We start from the raw sequence: 15,176 nt of genomic DNA on the forward strand, positions 1-15,176 counted from the left end.
AAATTGTGTCAAATTGTTTAAAAATAGCGTGTTTGTGTAGTATATTGTTCAACTGTAATTAGAATGTTTGTTTTATTGCTAACTGCACCCTGACTGAGTTAAAAAAAAAAATTAAACATTTAAAAAAATTGTGTTTTTAAAGCGTTGTTTTTGTCATGTTCTCATTTGTTGAATGGACGTCAACTGTACTGTTTAAGTTTTGTTGGAAGATTTTTTTGGCCTCTGATCCAAGCAGGCTTCTTTGTTTCATGCTCAAGGCCAGATGGCGAGCTGTCCCGTCTGGCCTTGAGCATGAAACCAAGAAGCCTGCTCGCATCAGAGGCCAAACAAAAATCTCAAACAGTCCAGTTGCCTTCCATTCAACAAATGAGAAAATGACAAAAACAAATAGTGGATAACAATGCTTTTTAAAAAAAAACAACATGTTTTAACATTAAAAAAAAAAAAAAAAACTCAGTCAGGGTGCAGTTAGCAATCAAAACTTTCAGACTCCTGTTTTAACAATTTGACACCATTTCAGCAATGTTCATGTGTGACAAAAGTTAAACACTGGATGACAGCCTGTTCATCAAAGCAGCAGCAGAGATCGCCACAATGTGTGCTCGAGTCAGTCAGTAATGCGCTTTAACATCTGCTTGATTTATAACATATGGTGTAAAATTATGTATTAAAAAAAAATGCTTCTCTTCAAAATATATTGTTGAACTGTAAATCGAGTCTCCGTGTTTTATTGCTCACTACACCCTCACTGAGTCTAAAATGGCCTTGTTCTGGATGCCAACTGGACTGTTCAGGTTGTGCTGGAAAACGTTTGGCCTCTGCTCCGAGCAGGCTTGTTGGTTTCATGCTCAAACAGCAGATGGCGAGCTGTCCTTGCTGGCGTTTGAGCATGAACTCAAGAAGCCTGCTTGGACGAGGGGCCAAAAGTCTTCCAGCGCGACCGGAACAGTCCGGTTGTCGTCCAATCACGGCCCGGAAAAAGCATGTTTAGTAGCCACACCCACTTTGAAAATCTGGATTTGTCATGCGAAAAAATTTCCATAACTCCGCCCACCTCTCAAAAAGACCAATCAGAACCTGCCATGCAAATAGTTTTGCATAACCCCGCCCACTCTGCCAAATCAACCAATCAGCTTGTGGGTATGCAAATAAATTTGCATAACCACGCCCATTTTGTAGCAAAAACACTTGATTTTGGCACCGATTTGCATATCCACACCCCTTTATGCTAATATCAGCATTGTATGTTAATCAATTTGCATAACCCCAATCCAACCAACCAATCATATCACTCGCTTCTTCCTATTTTGCATAGCCACACCCATTTCTTACCAAAGCCACCAATCAGATATTCCCTGTTCCCTCATTTGCATAATGCCCCGCCCACTTTCCTTTTTTAGTTTATTAAATAATTGTTAGTTATTAAATATGTTACAATAATTCATGACATGTAAGATTATATTTGCAAAGTACATGTTTATTGGCAAAAACACTAAAAAAATAAAAAAATTTAAGGATTTAAAAAAAAAAAAAAAAAAATTGACAGGTGTCTCTTGGCCGCTGCCTGGTGAAGTCGTCAGCTTGCGAGACTAAAGCGTGGATGGGCCCAACAAAACGACAGCAAGTCCAAAGTTATGGATGCTAGTCAGTCCCTGGAGAAAGGGGACATGCGAGTTCGAGAACATTTCTTGTGCAGTCAACAGTTGAACCTACCAGGGATGAAGAGGATTGATGAGTTTGCACGGCTGCATTCACAGGAAGCAGGAAGTTGTCAAGTGCAGTCAGCACGCATGTGCACGAGTGACGTAACCGTCTCAAACTTGTCTTCCACTTGTTGGCAGGCTGCTCCGAAGTTGGCTTCCGCACCTTCTTGATGTGGTCCTCCAGCTGACAAAGCTGACGCAACAACGCAGGGGAAGCAAAGAGCCCCCAGTCAAAAAATAAGTCTGCACAACCAAGTTTTGTTGAAATGACCATTTATTTTACTTGCAGATTAAAAGTCAAGTTACACACCATGGAAGGGGAGAAAAAAGTTGCAGTGGGAGGACAGCTTGGATCAGTGTGCCGTGACTTCTGGAAAACAAAAGAAAGACATTGTCAGACAAAACATTTAAACACCTTAGTGTTTAAGATGAAATGCACAACAAACCTGTCAAAATTCCGCTTCAGACATTTTGTGATTCTGGAACCTTCTGCTTGAGGATGAACAGTTGCCAGTTCTGCAAACTTCCCCATCATGCCGAACTGATTCTGAGGGCTCCACAGGGGACGAAGCTAAACGGGAGGTAAGCACTAGACAAGTCCAGCTTCTAATTTTTAAAAGTTTATTAACATCAACATGAAAGATTTCAGATGCAATGGCAACGTACTTGTAAAAATTCTTCATCCTGCAGATGCAAAATGTTGGTGGCCAATGACAGCTCCTTCACGCGAAGCTTCTGCACACAGTAAAAAAAAAACACGATTAAAATTTTAAATTTGTCAAGCTTGGGTCATATCACAGTATGATGATCATAGCGCCATGTTTCCCCAGCACCTAAAACAAACAAACGAACATTTAATTGTTTTAAGTCAGAGTAGTTGTTGGTTTAGGTTCTGCAGGGCCAAGGTGTGCTTTGGCGCCACCTGGTGGACACAAGCAGGAAGAAAATCAGCATGTGAGTATTGGCGCAGAATGGCAAATGTACCTTTGTGAAGGGCTTGCCTGAAGAGCATCTCATTGCAGCTTTGGGGGAACTACAAAAGAGAAATTTGTTAAAAAATGTTAGTCAGCCATTTTGTTTTGCAGAGTGATCAAACCTTCGATGTTGTAGCTCATCTTCATGTGCTGAAACTAAATTAAAACATGATATCATATTTGTATGCATTTGAGTGTTTTTATCTCACCAGTGACGAGAGCAGAGCTGAGCAGGACATCTCGGCAATGACCTGCTGGGTGGGCACACAAAGACACAATGTTAGAAAAATGACATTTGGTAAGCACGTTTAAACGGAGGTTAAAAAAGAGAGAGAGACGCCATTTTAGAGCAAATTTAGCCATTCTCTGCAGATTGCAAGCCTGTGGAGAGAAATTGAAAGAATTAAAACAAAGCAATAGTTGATTCGCGTTTGAATTGTGAACATACAAAAGCTGGCAACTTACCTTCTGCCAAACGCGGCTCCTTTGCTATAATGCGAAAAAAAAGGAAAAAGTGCGTTAGTTGAAAGGTTCACAACGTTTACTTACCGCTTTAAATCTCAAACGTTTGTGTCATTTCAATTAAACACTCGAGCTGCAAGATAGAAAAGTTATTGGACGCCGAAAACGTTATTTAATGGTCAAAGTTACAATGATGTGTCTAAAAAAGAAACTTACAAACTTTTGGTCATCTTGTCGAGACGTCGACGTGAAGCTGTCAGCTCGGTGGAGAAAGAGAACGCCGGTTCAATTTGTCGCAGCTTAAATAGATTTTCGCTAACGACGTCGTCACGTGGTTCTTTTTTTTCCTCAAAAGCTTTATTTAAACCTTAGAACAAAAAATAAAAAACGACAAAACTTTGCCAGAAAAACTCGAGAAAACATGTGAAGCAAGTCAATGGGGATCGAACCAGCGCCGTTCGTACGTGATGGCACCGCAATCCTAGTCGTTGACCATTCGGCCGTTTTCGCCATGCCACTTCCGGTGTTATTATCATTTATATTTTACCCTTTCGCATTGTCAGCTATTGAATTCTACATACTTTAAACTATAAATCCAAACTAAACACCTGAGTTTGATAAGCCAGAATCAGTCGAGTGGTTTTCGACCTTGCGTTTGGTTTAGATGAATCCTTGTTCGAATCCCGTTTTCTGCTTATGTGCAACGTTGGTGCAGAGAGCGAGACTCGAACCTGGGTCACCTGAACCGGACTCAAAGTTTTAGACCATTCAACCAACATAGTTGAATTTTTTTGCAATTTTTGGCTCCTATTTGTCTTTCATATATTCCTGTTTTTATGTTTTAATCATTGGAGTCCGTAGATTTCCCCGTCTGGTGCGGTCCAGTGGTCTAAGACAGCGATCTCGGCTATCGTGGGCCTAGTTCGTTTCCCTTTCTTTTCCTCATTTCTATGTATGTTGAAAAGGGTTGCAAAGAGCAGGGTTCGAACTCAGTCAGTGCGGTACCGGAATCCTGTTCTTATACCATGTGCCAACCAGCTATGTCAATTCGGCCCAAAAAAACTGAAAGTCATGAGTTCGCAGCCCGAATATTGGTTCCAAAACGGGGACTAGTTTTCCCCTCCATTCACTTCCCTACCGAATCCAAGGACTGCCATTCTTTTGCATCAGTAGCAAGTTCATCCTGGGTACAGTTGCTGCAGTTATCCACAGGAGGGCAGTATTACATCACATCTTGTGCTTCTCCTCTTTCCTCGAAACTTATGTCTTGGTTTGCCTCTGCACACTGTTGCCTTTTTTATATGTGACTCATTTGAACATAAAGAACATGCAAAGATTGAACTTGGTCATGATGTCAGCTTTATTTGGAGAAACACAAGATTACAAAGACATTCTGTTTTAGTATAGTGCAGAACCTAAACTGGGCGCCAGTATGAATCGCAAAAATCTATGAATAATTTATGCTCCCCTAAAAGCGATCATAACTGCCTTTATAGTTCTCCGTACTTTATAAAAACACGGAGTCATAGTCAAATGGAATGTAAAGAATGTAACAGTTTGTATGTCAAAATTAAGTGTGGCTACCAGTGTGCACCAGGTGAAGGGAGGCTAAGAACACCTGAGAATCGTGTAAAAAATGTCCACTCTTGATATTTTTCCCCCTTTGCAGTCATGATGCCCTTCGACAGCTGAGAAACGAGATGGATACAAGTGAGCAAATGTTGCTCTTCTGCATTTCCTCAATCATGACACTTGACCTTTTCAATCAGTCCTGTATACTTGGCTTGTTAACTTCCTCCTCACGTGGCAGTAAATTGCCACAGAATTTGATGAGCGACTTTGTAATTGTATCTTCTTTTTTCCATTTCCAATGTTGATGTAATAAACTTAACTTGAACTGAGTGTGGCTGGTCTATCAGAATCAGAAATCAGAAATCCCTTTATTGTCATTGTACTCAAGTGTGCAACGAGATTAGATCCGAGGAACATGTTAAATAAAAGACAATGGTCCCTTTGCAAATCCAAATATTGTTTTGGAGGAGCAGGCAGAGAAAATGTGTTCAAGTTGCGCATGTTACCTGTGCACAAAAGGTTCGCAGTTAATGTGGACGCTACAGCAGCCGACATGGAGAAATTATTTCATTGTGGGAACCTCTGCTCATGCAATCAACAACTTTTTACTTGGCGTTTAAGCAAGGTAACCAAACTAGCCACGCGTTTAAAGACACGAAACAAAGTCTACGCAACGTGCTGGTCAATACAAACACTTCCTCGGATTCATTTCATCGGGATTTTCCCTTCCGGGTTATATAAACGTCGCAAAAAAAAACTTTATTTTCCAGTCTGTCAACAAACAACAAACATGAACGACACACGGTTTAAGAAAAAAATAAACCTCACAAAAGCAAAAAAATATAAATATATATCGTCCGAGTTTAGGGGCTTCCTACGATCTCGCCAACAATAATAATAATTTAGAACCGACTTGGGAGCGACTTCCGTTTATTGCGTTCGACCACCGCCACAACAGTACAACACTCTTTTTCATGACGTGTATGACCATGCAATAGTTACCAATAATCCGCCACTTGGATGTAATTACAGAGATTCACCACAAGAGAGCAGCATATAATGTGTTTTTCCCCTTTCCCCTTTAAACATAATAATAATAATGCCTTTATTAGTCCCACAATGGGGAAATTCGAGATTCAAACCCAGGCCTCCTGGGGAGACTGGGTCCTGAACGCGGCGCCTTAGACCACTCGGCCATCCTGGCAGCCACCAGATTCGAACCCAGGCCTCCTGGGGAGACTGGGTCCGGAACGCGGCGCCTTAGACCACTCGGCCATCCGTTGGTGTGTTTCATCTATGACGTGTTTTGACCATACAATACACACTACTTGTCATCCTGCTGCAAAAATTATTGGGAAAAAAAAACAGTGAAAATTAAAACGACACAATAAGGACCTTTTTACTCTAAAAAAAAATCCAATGAAATTTTTATAATATTTGACGCGTTTGTTGTTAATTATCAGTGTAGTAATGAGTCAAAATTTAATTTAAATAGAACTGACATTTTCACGACTATTTATCCTTTTTCTTTTTTTTAATTATAAGAGTAATTTGTCCTTATTCGCGACGTCTCCCTAAATCACTGATAGTGTAGTGGTACATTCGCCTGACGTGTGTTCGGTTCCCACTCGGTGACGGGGGCTTTGTCTTCCCGTAGATAACTGGGATGAGGTCCAGCACCCTCCCGCCACTCTGCACAGGATAACCGGTCTGGATACTGCATATCTGCATCAAGTTATGTTTTTGCAGGCTAGCTTAGCCGCGACCCGGAAGTTAAATCGACCGGAAACGGAAGCGAAGAATTGTTTGGAAACGTCATGTTGTGGTTTTGAGTATGTTAGCGTTAAATAAAACTTTATAGCACTGTTTATTCGTGCAAAGGCGTCCACAATGAAGGAATATTTACTCCACGTCGAACCGATGAAGGATTATTGGCTCCGCGTCGATCTGCACAAAAGTGGCGACGCGTTTGTGCAAAGGTAACGCGTCCTGAACTTTTCCACGTTTTCACAGTGTGTTCCTTTAGAAGTATATTTCTATTTAAAAAGAAACATTGTCTCTCCTATTTAGCGTGTTCCTCATGTGACTCGGTTAGATCAAAACACGTGGAGCATGTGCACAATCTAACGCGACGCCTGACTATTTGCTATTTGGTAATGTGACTACTTTTTAATTAAACTTCCTGTCAAAAACAAGAACGCCTTGATATCTTAAAGTAAAAATACACGTATCGTCTGTTTTCAATGTTTTTAATGATCACATTGACCTTAACGAGTGCATTTCTGCTTTCGATTAAAAAATTGACAGCCTGTCAAAACAAATGTTACATTTAATAATTAGCGGCATAAACATTTAAGAGTATTTTAATACCTTGTCGTTATTGTCTGGCAAGCCACGGTTTTTTTTAATGCAAATTGACCAATATGCAAATTAGGGTATATGCAAATGAGCTCACTCAATGTTTATGTTTTTGTTTATTTTTACAGGATGGAGGATGTTTTGGACACCAAACAACGACAGATTCACAGTTCTGGACATCTGGACTCGTCTGCACTCCAAAGACGGCAACTTTTTTTTCGGACCGGTGAGTGTTCTGTTTCAAGGCAAGGGAATCCATGCTGTGTGCGTAAGGGGGTACCATGCCAAATCATTCCAAAAAAATTAATCTTGCCAATTTTCATTTAAATGAAAGTTGTTGTGCTTGGTAGTGATGGCATAACATTAAATCTAAAATTTGAGGTCAATTAGAACAGTTTTTAGGTGCTACAAACCTGCGCATATTAATTAGTTTGGCAAAAAGGGGCGTGGCCATCTTACTTTAAGCTCTTTTTCTCAAGAATTACTTTGTCAATCTTCACTAAGCACATATTTTTGAAATGGGAATTTAACAAGGAATCCAAATCTGCAATTGTTTAGCAGATCAGTGCATATTTTTTTAACAGCTCAGCTAATTAATATTCGGGTGGCTGTAACTCCAAAATCTCTGCTCTGATTGACCTCAAATTTCAGATTTAGTGTTGTGCTATTACTCTCAACAAGTACAGCAAGTTTCATTAAAATCGAAATCGGCTTGGTTTTAAACCCACTGAGTGATTTGGCATTGAATGGCCCCTTGAGGAGGTGAGTGTGATGACACTTAGTCATTTTTCAGTGCACCTTGACCTCTGCTTCATCTACTGCGCACATACAAGCTCATCATTCAATGCTTTTGAACATTAGTTTTTTTTCTAAATGGTTTAAAAATAATTTGTTTGGTTAATAAGTTGCCAAAATAGCACAGACTTGTTGTTTTTTAAATATTTTTTAAATTAAAAAAAATATCTATTTTGCCTGCGTAAGAAAAATAATAGTTTTTACAAAAACAATCCTTCAGCACATGTTCAGAAGCATTGAATGATGTTCTTGTCGTGTTTGCAAGTGTTGTGCAGTACTTGAAGCTTTGGCCTGTTGTGCTGATGTGACATCACACACTCTTCCTCAAGCACACATTGTGGCATTTTCTGCTGTTGCTTCCATGTAGACAGCCAGTGTTTGTGTTTAACTTGAGTCAAACGTCATTGCTAAAATGGTGTCAAATTGTTTAAAAATAGCGTGTTTGTGTAGTATATTGTTCAACTGTAATTAGAATGTTTGTTTTATTGCTAACTGCACCCTGACTGAGTTAAAAAAAATAATGTTTTTTTGTTTTTTTTAAAGCGTTGTTATCCACAATTTGTTTTTGTCATGTTCTCATTTGTTGAATGGACGTCAACTGTACTATTGAAGTTTTGTTGGAAGATTTTTTTGGCCTCTGATCCAAGCCAGATGGCGAGCTGTCCCGTCTGGCCTTGAGCATGAAACCAAGAAGCCTGCTCGCATCAGTGACCAAACAAAAATCTCAAACAGTCCAGTTGCCTTTCATTCAACAAATGAGAACATGACAAAAACAAATAGTGGATAACAATGCTTTTTAAAAAAAAAAAAAAAAAAAAAAAAAAATGGAAAAACTCAGTCAGGGTGCAGTTAGCAATCAAAACTTTCAGACTCCAATTACAGCTGAGCAATTTACTGTACAAAAACTTTTGTTTTAACAATTTGACACCATTTCAGCAATGTTGATGTGTGACAAAAGTTAAACATTGGATGACATGCTGTTCATGAAAGCAGCAGCAGAGATCGCCACAATGTGTGCTCGAGTCAGTCATGTCCGTGCGCTTTGACCTCTGCTTGATTTTTGACATATGGTGTAAAATTATGTATTTAAAAAAAAAAAACGGCTTCTCTTCAAAATATATTGTTGAACTGTAAATCGAGTCTCCGTGTTTTATTGCTCACTACACCCTCACAGATTTTAAAATGGCCTTGTTCTGGATGCCAACTGGACTGTTCAGGTTGTGCTGGAAAACGTTTGGCCTCTGCTCCGAGCAGGCTTGTTGGTTTCATGCTCAAACAGCAGATGGCGAGCTGTCCTTGCTGGCGTTTGAGCATGAACTCAAGAAGCCTGCTCGGACGAGAGGCCAAAAGTCTTCCAGCGAGACCGGAACAGTCCGGTTGTCGTCCAATCACGGCCCGGAAAAAGCATGTTTAGTAGCCACACCCACTTTGAAAATCTGAAATTGTCATGCGAAAATATTTCCATAACTCCGCCCACCTCTCGAAAAGACCAATCAGAACCTGGCATGCAAAATATTTTGCATAACCCCGCCCACTCTGCCAAATAGACCAATCAGCTTGTGGGTATGCAAATAAATTTGCATAACCACGCCCATTTTGGAGCAAAAACACTTGATTTTGGCACTGATTTGCATATCCACACCCCTTTATGCTAATATCAGCATTGTATGTTAATTAATTTGCATAACTCCACCCCCTTCCAAACCAACCAATCATATCACTAGCTTCTTCCTATTTTGCATAGCCACACCCATTTCTTACCAAAGCCACCAATCAGAGATGACCTTTTCCTTCATTTGCATAATGCCCCGCCCACTTTCCTTTTTTTAGTTTATTAAATAATTGTTAGTTATTTAATATGTTACAATAATTCATGACATGTAAGATTATATTTGCAAAGTACATGTTTATTGGCAAAAACACTAAAAAAAAGAATAAAAAAATTTAAGGATTTAAAAAAAAAAAAAAAAATTGACAGGTGTCTCTTGGCCGCTGCCTGGTGAAGTCGTCAGCTTGCGAGACTAAAGCGTGAATGGGCCCAACAAAACGACAGCAAGTCCAAAGTTATGGATGCTAGTCAGTCCCTGGAGAAAGGGGACATGCGAGTTCGAGAACATTTCTTGTGTAGTCAGCAGTTGAACCTACCAGGGATGAAGAGGATTGAAGAGTTTGCACGGCTGCATTCACAGGAAGCAGGAAGTTGTCAAGTGCAGTCAGCACGCATGTGCACGAGTGACGTAACCGTCTCAAACTTGTCTTCCACTTCTTGGCAGGCTGCTCCCAAGTTGGCTTCCGCACCTTCTTGATGTGGTCCTCCAGCTGACAAAGCTGACGCAACAACGCAGGGGAAGCAAAGAGCCCCCAGTCAAAAAATAAGTCTGCACAAACAAGTTTTGTTGAAATGACCATTTATTTTACTTGCAGATTAAAAATCAAGTTACACACCATGGAAGGGGGGGAAAAAGTTGCAGTGGGAGGACAGCTTGGATCAGTGTGCCGTGACTTCTGGAAAACAAAAGAAAGACATTGTCAGACAAAACATTTAAACACCTTAGTGTTTAAGATGAAACGCACAACAAACCTGTCAAAATTCCGCTTCAGACATTTTGTGATTCTGGAACCTTCTGCTTGAGGACGAACAGTTGCCAGTTCTGCAAACTTCCCCATCATGCCAAACTGCTTCTGAGGGCTCCACAGGGGACAAAGCTAAACGGGAGGTAAGCACTAGACAAGTCCAACTTCTAATTTTTACAAGTTTATTAACATCAACATGAAAGATTTCAGATGCAATGGCAACGTACTTGTAAAAATTCTTCATCCTGCAGATGCAAAATGTTGGTGGCCAGCGTGCAGAGTCCATGATGGCGCCTTCACTCGAAGCTTCTGCACAGTCAAAAAAAAAAGTCAACAACACCTCACAGAATATTGATCATTTCCCATGCAACTACAACAAACAAGAAAAAATATTTTATTCATGTTATTCAAGTGAGAAAAGTTGCTGGTTCAGGTTCTCCAGGGCCAAGTTGTGCTTTGGCGCCATCTGGTGGACATAATCCTCAAGAAAACCAACATGTGAGTATTGGCGCAGAATGACAAATGTACCTTTGTGAAGGTCTTGAGTGAAGCGCATCCCAGTGCAACGTTGGCAACTACAAAAGAGAAATTTGTTTAAAAAAAGTTCATGTCGGCCATTTTGTTTTGCAGAGTGATCAAACCTTCGATGTTTTAGCTCATCTTCACCATGTGCTGAAATTAAATTAAAACATGATATCATATTTGGATGCATTTGAGTGTTTTTATCTCACCAGTGACGAGAGCAGAGCTGAGCAGGACATCTCGGCAATGACCTGCTGGGTGGGCACACAAAGACACAATGTTAGAAACCTGACATTTGGTAAGCACGTTTAAATGGAGGTTAAAAAAAGAGAGACGCCATTTTAGAGCAAATTTAGCCATTCGCTGCAGATTGCAAGCCTGTGTAGAGAAATTGAAAGAATTAAAACAAAGCAATAGTTGATTCGCGTTTGAATTGTGAACATACAAAAGCCGGCAACTTACCTTCTGCCAAACGCGGCTCTTTTGCTGTAATGCGAAAAAAAAGGGAAAAAGGTGCGTTAGTTGAAAGGTTCACAACGTTTACTTACCGCTTTAAATCTCAAGCGTTTGTGTCATTTCAATTAAACACTCGAGCTGCAAGATAGAGAAGTTATTGCACGCCGAAAACGTTATTTAATGGTCAAAGTTACAATGATGTGTCTAAAAAAGAAACTTATACAAACTTTTTGGTCATCTTGTCGAGACGTCGACGTGAAGCTGTCAGCTCGGTGGAGAAAGAGAACGCCGGTTCAATTTGTCGCAGCTTAAATAGATTTTCGCTAACGACGTCGTCACGTGGTTCTTTTTTTCCTCAAAAGCTTTATTTAAACCTTAGAACAAAAAAATAAATGAATACAGGACAAAACCTTCCCGGAAAATAGAGAAAAGCAAGTCAATGGGGATCGAACCAGCGCCGTTCGTACGTGATGGCACCGCAATCCTAGTCGTTGACCATTCGGCCGTTTTCGCCATGCCATTTCCGGTGTTTTTATCAGTTATATTTGACACTTTCACATTGTCAGCTACTGAATTCTACATACTTTAAACTATAAATCCAAACTAAACACCCGAGTTTGATAAGCCAGAATCAGTCGAGTGGTTTTCGACCTTGCGTTTGGTTTAGATGAATCCTTGTTCGAATCCCGTTTTCTGCTTATGTGCAACGTTGGTGCAGAGAGCGAGACTCGAACCTGGGTCACCTGAACCGGACTCAAAGTTTTAGACCATTCAACCAACCTAGATGAAAGTTTTCGCAATTTTTTACTCCTATTTGTCTTTCATATATTACTGTTTTTATTTTTTTAACATTACAGAGTCCGTAGATTTCCCATTTCGGCTATCGTGGGCCTAGTTCGTTTCCCTCTCTTTTCCTCATTTCTATGTATATTGAAAAAGGTTGCAAAGAGCAGGGTTCGAACCTAGTCAATGCGGTACCGGAATCCTGCTCTTATACCATGAGCCAATCAGCTGTGTCAATTCGACCCAAAAAAAATGAAAGTCATGAGGTCGCAGCCTGATTTCTTCTTTTTTTTTTTTTAAATGGGGGGCTAGTTTTCCTCTCCACTCACTTCCCTCCCGAATCCAAGGACTGCCATTCTTCTGAATCAGAAGCAAGTCAAGCCTGGGTACAGTTACTGGAGTTATCCACAGGAGGGCAGTATTACATCACATCTTGTGCTTCTCCTCTTTCCTCGAAACTTATGTCTTGGTTTGCCTCTGCACACTGTTGCCTTTTTTATATGTGACTCATTTGAACATAAAGAACATGCAAAGATTGAACTTGGTTATGATGTCAGCTTTATTTGGAGAAACACAAGATGACAAAGACATTTCACAACAGGAAGTCCAATTTGAATAGATTTTTTTATTTAATGAGCATTCTGTTTCAGTATAGCGCAGAACCTAAACTCGGCCCAAGAGTGAATCGCAAAAATCTATGAATAATTTATGCTCCCCTAAAAGCGATCATAGCTGCCTTTATAGTTCTCCGTACTTTATAAAAACACTGAGTCATAGTCAAATGGAATGTAAAGAATGTAACAGTTTGTACGTCAAAATTAATTGTGGGTACCAGTGTGCACCAGGTGAAGGGAGGCTAAGAACACCTGAGAATCATGTAAAAATGTCCACTCTTGATATTTTTCCCCCTTTGCAGTCATGATGCCCTTCGACAGCTGAGAAACGAGATGGATACAAGTGAGCAAATGTTGCTCTTCTGCAGTCCCTAATCATGACACTTGACCTTTTCAATCAGTTCTGTATACTTGGCTTGTTAACTTCCTCCTCATGTGGCAGTAAATTGCCACAGAATTTGATGAGCGTCTTTGTAATTGTATCTTATTTTTTCCATTTCCAATGTTGATGTAATAAACTTAACTTGAACTGAGTGTGGCTGGTCTATCCGAGGAACATGTTAAATAAAAGACAATGGTCCCTTTGCAAATCCAAATATACTTTTGGAGGAGCAGGCAGAGAAAATGTGTTTAAGTTGAGCATGTTACCTGTGCACAAAAGGTTCGCAGTTAATGTGGACACTTACAGCAGCCGACATGGAGAAATTATTTCATTGTGGGAACCTCTGCTCATGCAATCAACAACTTTTTACTTGGCGTTTAAGCAAATTAACTCAATTAGCCACGCGTTTAAAGACAAAAAACAAAGTTTACGCAACGCGCTGGTCAAACCAAACACTTCGTTGTTTTCATTTCATCGGGCTTTTCACTTCCGGGTGAGATCAACGTTGCAAAAAAAAAACTTTATTTTTAGTCTGTCAACAAACATTAACAACACACGGTTTAAGAAAAAAAATAAACCACCCAAAAGCAGAAAATATATATCTTCCGAGTTTTGGGGCTACCTACGGTCTCGCCAACAACAATAAGAATTTAGGACCGACTTGGGAGCGCCTTCCGTTTATTGCATTCGACAACAGCCACAACAGTCCAACACTCTTTTTTTCATGACGTGTTTGACCATGCAATAGTTATCAGTTCTCCGCCACTGGCATGTAGTTACAGAGATTCACCACAGGAGGGCAACATATAATGTGTTTTCCCCCTTTCCCTCGAAACGTTGACATCTTCACGAGATTTCATCTATGACCTGTTTTGACCATACGATACACACTCCTTGTCATTGTTTTAAAATTAAACTAACGACCACGCAATAGAACGATTCAATGTAGTTTGTTGCGTCCGCTTTATTTGGGCAAAATAATTTTGAGTATAAAAATTACACATATGAGGAGCAAGCGTTCACACTGATATTGCCATGCATTTTTCAACTAACGATTTTTGGGCGCCCTTCGTCTTGTCAAAATTCTTGATCATCGCGTCGAAACTGGCTGACGATCAGCAGACGTACGATGTCACGGGAGGCTTGCAAAACCTTCCACGGAGTCACAATTGCAATGGATTTCCTGTCATGACGTCATCAAGCCTGCTGCGAACTATTGGGAAGAACAGGCGCAAAAACATTGAAAATTAAAACGAGACAAGGACTTTTACTCGTAAAAAATTTAATGAAATTGTAATAATATTTGACTCTGTGAACTATGTCAACAAGAAAGCCATGTTTCTCCTAATCTTCTGGTGCGAGTGTTGCAAGGAGCTGGCATACTTCTTTTCGAATATTCTCTGTGGCCGACTCTTTCATCCCATATAGGCGTAGATTCCATCTCCGGCTCAAAATGTCAGCATTTGAGATGTTCACGGACTCAGAGTCAATTTTATTAGCACTGCAGACCTCTTTGTGCCCCTTTGCTTTCTTACGTTGTTTTTTTCCCGGCTGGACTGCTGCGTGGTGACTCGGGGAGCGGTGCGCACAAGCCATTAAACGTTTAAATTTCCTGGCTCAACATCGACTTACTCTTGTCGATACTTTTACTATCTCTTTTTCCTGACATCACTGCCACAATCTATTGGTGGATATCTAAGCCGGAAAGTTGCTATTTAGCAGTCAGTCAATTAGCAATTCTTCCTCCTTGACAAATTCACACGAACAATATAACATATTCGGTTACTGGCCTGGTGGTTGCAGAGTCCGCCTTTTTTTAAACGTGGTACGGAATAGTTTTGGAGCTCGCTTCGCATCCACCGCCCAGGATGGGCCCGCCTCCCCTTCGTGCACACCAGTCTCCAAATGACCTGCAGGCCTGACGTCACGTCCGTCAAGCAAAGCCAAGCTTCTTCTCCTGCTTATTTCACGGCGCTTTGCA

The 15,176-nt window shown here is 40.4% G+C and overlaps 5 long non-coding RNA genes across 18 annotated transcripts in view; 1 reads left to right on the top strand and 4 right to left on the bottom strand.

The window, feature by feature from the left end:
• LOC148321576 (uncharacterized) overlaps positions 1–3,639 on the bottom strand; it is an 18,533-nt gene extending 14,894 nt beyond the window's left edge. For 2 of the 8 annotated variants that reach the window (XR_015846942.1, XR_015846941.1), the window contains exons 1-3: positions 3,356–3,623; positions 3,227–3,272; positions 2,800–2,928 (exon numbers count right to left, since the gene is read on the bottom strand). This is a non-coding gene — a long non-coding RNA (uncharacterized LOC148321576). Of the gene's footprint in view, positions 1–2,799; positions 2,929–3,226; positions 3,273–3,355 lie in introns of all 8 variants that reach the window. The other 6 variants (XR_015846943.1, XR_015846944.1, XR_015846946.1 and 3 more) reach the window with 6 other exon arrangements.
• The window catches only part of LOC148321577 (uncharacterized), a 13,142-nt gene extending 2,003 nt beyond the window's left edge, over positions 1–11,139 (top strand). Inside the window, exons 3-6 of one of the 5 annotated variants that reach the window (XR_015846938.1) lie at positions 10,138–10,209; positions 10,288–10,392; positions 10,466–10,581; positions 10,690–11,139. This is a non-coding gene — a long non-coding RNA (uncharacterized LOC148321577). Of the gene's footprint in view, positions 1–1,841; positions 2,408–6,506; positions 6,691–7,197; positions 7,296–10,137; positions 10,582–10,689 lie in introns of those variants that run through there. The other 4 variants (XR_015846940.1, XR_015846937.1, XR_015846936.1 and 1 more) reach the window with 4 other exon arrangements.
• LOC148321578 (uncharacterized) lies at positions 1,328–2,298 on the bottom strand. Its single transcript, XR_015846952.1, has 4 exons — positions 2,150–2,298; positions 2,014–2,073; positions 1,714–1,896; positions 1,328–1,652 (listed from the first exon to the last, which is right to left on the bottom strand). It is a non-coding gene; the product is annotated as an uncharacterized LOC148321578 (long non-coding RNA).
• LOC148321579 (uncharacterized) lies at positions 9,764–11,749 on the bottom strand. Of its 3 annotated transcripts, XR_015846950.1 has the most exons (8): positions 11,509–11,730; positions 11,170–11,211; positions 10,967–11,013; positions 10,666–10,747; positions 10,446–10,570; positions 10,310–10,369; positions 10,010–10,192; positions 9,768–9,948 (listed from the first exon to the last, which is right to left on the bottom strand). It is a non-coding gene; the product is annotated as an uncharacterized LOC148321579 (long non-coding RNA). The 3 variants fall into 3 exon arrangements; XR_015846951.1 differs by having other exon boundaries at positions 9,764–9,948; positions 10,010–10,369; positions 11,170–11,214; positions 11,509–11,749; XR_015846949.1 differs by having other exon boundaries at positions 9,765–9,948; positions 10,010–10,369; positions 11,509–11,743.
• Positions 11,750–14,134: 2,385 nt separating this feature from the next.
• LOC148321580 (uncharacterized) lies at positions 14,135–15,113 on the bottom strand. The gene is made up of 2 exons (XR_015846953.1): positions 14,579–15,113; positions 14,135–14,408 (listed from the first exon to the last, which is right to left on the bottom strand). It is a non-coding gene; the product is annotated as an uncharacterized LOC148321580 (long non-coding RNA).
• Between the last annotated feature and the right edge of the window lie 63 nt (positions 15,114–15,176).

The sequence above is a fragment of the Idiotropiscis lumnitzeri genome, chromosome 16 (genome assembly GCF_059441095.1).
Source record: "Idiotropiscis lumnitzeri isolate Australia: NSW breed Sydney's pygmy pipehorse chromosome 16, RoL_Ilum_1.0, whole genome shotgun sequence".
NCBI lineage: Eukaryota > Metazoa > Chordata > Actinopteri > Syngnathiformes > Syngnathidae > Idiotropiscis > Idiotropiscis lumnitzeri.